The sequence below is a fragment of the Gekko japonicus genome, unplaced genomic scaffold (genome assembly GCF_001447785.1).
Source record: "Gekko japonicus isolate JY-2015 unplaced genomic scaffold, Gekko_japonicus_V1.1 scaffold93, whole genome shotgun sequence".
NCBI lineage: Eukaryota > Metazoa > Chordata > Lepidosauria > Squamata > Gekkonidae > Gekko > Gekko japonicus.
The window spans coordinates 567,762-573,458 of NW_015160838.1; positions in this window are offsets into that span (position 1 = coordinate 567,762).

The window sequence follows — 5,697 nt, forward strand, 5'->3', positions numbered from 1 at the left end:
ACCAGTGTTCCCTCTAAGCTGAGTTAGTGTGAGCTAGCTCACAGTTTCTTAGCCTCCGGCTCACACATTTTTGTCTTAGCTCAGGAAGGATGGCTCCGGAACAAACTAATTTATGCAGCAGCCAAATCACCCGCCCACAACTTTAAATGTCAATAGCTCACAAAGTAAGAATTTTTGCTCACAGGACTCTGCAGCTTAGAGGGAACATTGCAGACCCCAGAATATACCCTATGTTTTCACCATTGACTTCAATGGCCCATAGGATATACTGGGGCTGATTCAGATCAGAGAATCTGAATCAACCCACAGCAGCCCAAAAGGGGCTCGAATGGGCCATTTTCGGGGGTGCATTCAGCTCAGATGAACCCAATGCACATCCTTAAGCCACGGCATGAAGCGTTGCAAGGCAGCCAGGCTAGTGGGCTGGCAAATGAGGTGTGGCCAGGGGGCTGTGAGTCCTGTGGCTGAACCTGGAACTACAGAGATTTCTCCCCTTCTCCCTCCAGTGCAAGATTGCAGACCTTGCTCACTTGCATGCACCTGTACCCTCATCGCCAAGGAAGCTGGCCACCAAGCGAGAGAGAAACACAGCACTCCCTCAGCTTCCCCTCCCTGGTTTTTCCTTCAGCTCCCGCCTTCTCAGTCCAGCCCGGTTGCACCAATGCAGGGCACACACAAGCCACCAGTGGCAGCAGAGCAGCCATCTCCATCCTGTCTGCTCACCCACCTCTCCTCCTTTGGCTTGTCTCCCCGGGCAGGCTGCCACTTCCAAGTCTGAGGTGTTGCAGCAGAAAGCATCCCTACAGGGCAGTAGGTGGGGGTGTGACCAAGGCAAAGTCACCATGGAAGCACGAAGTCAGCCAGGAAGAAAGAAATAAGGAACTGAACAGGAGCCTGCCACTTTCACCATAGTTCCCTGCACTCCACACAGCCAATGCGGTTGTGGGGGGAAATGAGAGGAGGAGGGGATCCTCCACAGGTTACTCAGAGTCAGTGACTGACTTCCACTTACACCCACCCTCCACAATAGGGGAAATAACCCTGCTCCTGCCTGCAAGTCTGAGTTTATTTTATTTTATTTTATTTTAATCAGTGCCCCCTGACTTATTTAAAGGCCCCCTGAATTAAAAAATCCTGGCTACGGGCCTGCCTGAAGATTTAAATCCTCACCACCTATACACCAGTGTTAAGATAGTGAGGAAAGGCCATTGCTTCCACTTTCCTGTCATTGTGATAAGGGATTACTGATATCCAGTAAGATCTTAAGTATGCTTACTGTAGTCCAGTGCACATGTCAGCCCCACACACATTCACTGAATGCACACAGAAAGAGAGGGAGAGCTAGCACATTGGCCCCACCCCCTGCCTCCACACAATTGTCTGGCTGCTTATGCTACCATGGCCCTGGTCACACAGGAGGATTTGCCCCGTGAAAAGGATGGGTTGAGGGCGCATCAAACGGGCGCAATCATACGGCAACATCTGGGAAGTGTAGCACACCCATCACCAACCCGTACCATCAGCCCGAAGAAGCGGATTTAAAAAGGACCAGCAAAAGAGTAGTAGCAACTGGAAAACACGGGTCGCAGGCGAGCGTCAAATCGCAGAAGCAGAGTTAATCCGGCGCATCCAGGACGTGCATGCGTCCCGTAGCACGTCTGATTGCACCATGCTGGTTCTTCCTGGCCTTTGATGTGCTTCAACATCACCATGTGATTGACGGCTATCGTTGTATGCGCAGCACCTCAGGGAACCGTATGATCGCGTTACCGTGCATCTTTTTGATCCGGTGCTAAAATGCCTCCCTTCCACTGCGGATTTTTCCGCTCGTGTGACTGGGGCCCATGTCCTCTACATGTTTGCTCCTGCAAACAACCAGACAGTCACATGGAGGCAGGTGGTGGGGCCAGTATACTCACTCCCACTCTCCCTCCCCATTCATTTAGTAAACATGTTGGTCTGTCATGTGCACCAGGCTACTGTTAGATGGCTTAGAAACCGAACACAGCAGAAAAATTGGGGAAGAGATGGGTCTTGATAATCCAAAACCAAGAAGGGGATAAGGCAGAATCAGATAGACAAGCAGTGGACCTATGAGACTTTCCAGGTGGATTCCATTCCCTTCCCCCACTTCACTCACTCATCTATTTGCCTCAAGCACCTGTTCCTCCTCCATCTACCCACCAGGGACCCATCAGAAACTTGCAGGGGAAGGGGAATCTTGCTTGCCCATCTGGTTCCCCTGTTCTGCTTGACCGTGGTTACTGCAGAAATATTTTTTTTCTTACTTAGCATCAGTTCCCAGATTTATGTATCTGCAGCTTACCAATGTAGATAATTAGATATAACAAGTGGGGGACCTGAAAAGCCTTGTGAGGGGCATCAGGGCATCCCCTGCATCCTCCCCACTATTCTTTTTCTCCCCAACAGCCCCCGTAGCCTCTCATGCTTTCCTGCTTCCTACCCACCAGCCAATCTACCTATAGTTTCCCCTACAGCCTTCAGCTTTCCCTTCTACCCCCGTAGCCTCTCCCCAGGAAAAGTCATGTGGTTGCTGACAGGCCTCAGACACACAACTTTTACCCTGGGCAGACTAGCTGGGCAAGCTGATGATGATGCCCAGGTGAGTTGTGTGGTGGCAGGCAGAGTTGTACAGTGTCCACTAGGCTCAGGCCTGGTGAGTTTTCCTCCATTAGTGGAGACAGGGATGTCAGCCTTCTGGTGGGATCTGGGGACTAAGTGATTATATACAGAAGAACAATGGATAACATTCTACCATTAAGGTCTGAGATAAAACATAACAAAAGTTGGGGGACCTAAAGCAGCTTACAACATTATTTTCCCCTCCTCTATTTTATCTATAACAGCCCTGTGAGGTAGGTTAGGCTGTCACTGGCCCAAAGTCACCCAGTAAAACTTCCATGGCAGAGTGGGGATTGAAATCTGTATCTCCAGGATACTAGTCTGACAGTTTAACCCCTTGGAGGTGCTAGCCTCCATTTGAGACCTGGGGATCCCCCAGAATTCCAGCGCATCTCCAGACTACAGAGATCAGTTCCTCTGGAGAAAATGGATGCTTTGAAGGGTGGACTCTATGGCATTGTACCCCACTGTGGCCCCTGTCCTCCCCATGTTCCATCCTCAAATCTCCAGGGGTTTCCCAACCTGGATCTGGCAACCCTATCCAACTACTCCCTGCCAGTAGCCAGGGAGAACCAGGGAACCCTAAGTGGACATAAAAGGGGAGTAGAGGCAGTACCTTTCAAGGGCTGTTTTAGTCCACCCCTGCATGCCCCAAGGCTTTGCTTTACATAAGCAAGGCTTGGAATGCTCAGTAATATTGCTGTGGTTGTCTGGCAACTCTCAAATAGCCACTGAGAGCTCAGTGGGCATTCTTCTCTTAAAGCTACAAGTGTTGTCTCTATTATTTGGGGGAGTTTTGTTCTTCTGATACATATTTTTAAGATGTCAGATTTTTCTGCATACCTTGGACTTCATTCAAGTTTGTAGAGAAATCACCTGCCTGTTCTTGGTTTCATTTAGCAGATTTAGTGATCATATAATCCATAATCCAGTTGGGAATTAGATGTATAATGATTCTCTTAAATACTCAGGAGTAGTATAATGATTACTCCAGGAAGGGGAAAGGGGAAACTATGGTGGAAGGCCTTCTTTCCCCAGCCTCCCTGAAGCTGATTGGCTGTTGTTTGCCCCTGAAACAATAGCCTGCTGTAGCTGCCACTGTCGCTTGAAGATCTGAGGCAGAAGCTGACAGGTGCACTTCTGTCTCTCTCTGCCACACATACATGCAGCCTTGTCCAACTGAGAGCTAGCATACAAAGAACACAGTCCCTTTGCACCTCAGGGATCTGAGGACAACACAGGCTCTTTTAATTGGAAAGATTTGTTTTATTTGGAAAACAAAGGAAGGGGGAGGTTCCTACTCCCCATAGGAAAAGAGGAGCAGGGAAGGATTTCAGACAAATGGGAGAATGCTAAACAGAGTTAAAATAACACAGTGCAACCTGACTAAACTGGTTCCCTAGCTTAATGACTTATAGTGCCTCATAGATTCTGAGCCAAGTCAGCCTGACAGGGCTTAGCCTCCCTGGGGTTTTATGATTTGCTTTTCTATTCCCACTCTGGATAGAGAGACTGCCTAAAGGCATTGCCTGATTTTTGAGAATAATTAGATAGGAAAATCACAGTGACCAGGATGGGCCTCATCAGAATTCACTTGATACTTGAATTTCAATGGGTGAGAAACTGAAATGCTTTGTTGTATCTGTACAATTACCTCTAGAAACATACTTAAAAACGAAAAGGGGCATCACCATATATCCTGATTTTTCTTGAGACATTTGTTAAAGAATCTCATGTATAAACTCTAAACTATGAGTCTGCTTGGTATGGCAGAAGACCAATTTTGGAATATTACAAATGTTAGATCTTGGCATTACACTAGCAGACATTTTACTGTCAGGCTCCTGTCAACTGCAGTGACTTGTGATTTGTGACAGACAACTTATGAATCCCAGCAGCAATGCTATTGACATGCACATGAAGAGAAGAGCTTTTATACTTATTGTTGTTTTTTATATTTGCCCTGTCATTTTTTGAAAAACAAATTGTGAAGGGTCAGGCTAAAAACAGCTTATGATAAAAAAGAAAGAATTATCAGAATGAAAATATGCTAGGCAATAGTGCTCAAGCATCCTCCGGTATATATAATTCTATTTTGGTCATGGACTCCCCTGAACATTCCAACACGCTCCAAAATCAGTTCGCTCTCTGATCTGTCATTCAGAGGGTCTCCCTATCCATTGGCTGCTTTGCCTGAGTCCTGCCTCCAACATTCTAAATAGTTTGCTCTTCCTCTCCCCCCCACAGCCAGTCAGAACACAGAGGTCATTTGCATATGTGGCCTGATTCGTCTTTGCCTCGGAACACAGAGGACGTTTGCATATGCGGCCTCACTTGCCTTTCCCTCTAACATTCTAAACAGTTTGCTGTTGATGTTCTGAGGTAAAATAAATTTCCCCTTAGTGTCTGTTGGGGGAAACCATGGTTGCAAATCTCCAGGTGATGACGTAGCAGTCAGGGCTTCAGCTATTAAAACTGATGTCCAGATGACCCAGATCAGTTCTCTTGGAGACAATGGCTGCTTTGGGCAGTAGATTCTATGGCATTATACCCTGCTGAGGTCCCTCCCCACCCCAAACCCTGCCCTCCCCAGGCTGTACCCCTCAAATGTACAGGTTGGCAACCCCAGAGTTGGCAACCGTGTAATTGGCTATGGAACCACTTTCCTCCCATTCTACCCACTTGGGGCAGCAAAATGATTTGAGACAGCCCTGCCTTATAGCTAAGCAGAAGGAAAGAAACATGGCTTGCCTCCCTCCATTTTCCGCTTCCCTCTGCCGCCCCACCAGCCGTAGTCGGGACACTCATCTGGAGCTTCATTCTAGATCCCGTTGTATTTCTTCCCACAATGAGCATTACTCCTAGTTCTACATAAAGCACTTTCCATTAATTTATACCGGATATGAATTGGTACACTGCTTTAGGAATCAGAAGGTAGAAAATTAGTTTCAAAATGATTCACAATTATCACTATATTCTCAGCATTACTAATCTAGCTGTTATTTATGTATTCCCAAATGCAGCTATTATTAGATATAAATATTGTTTCAGAAT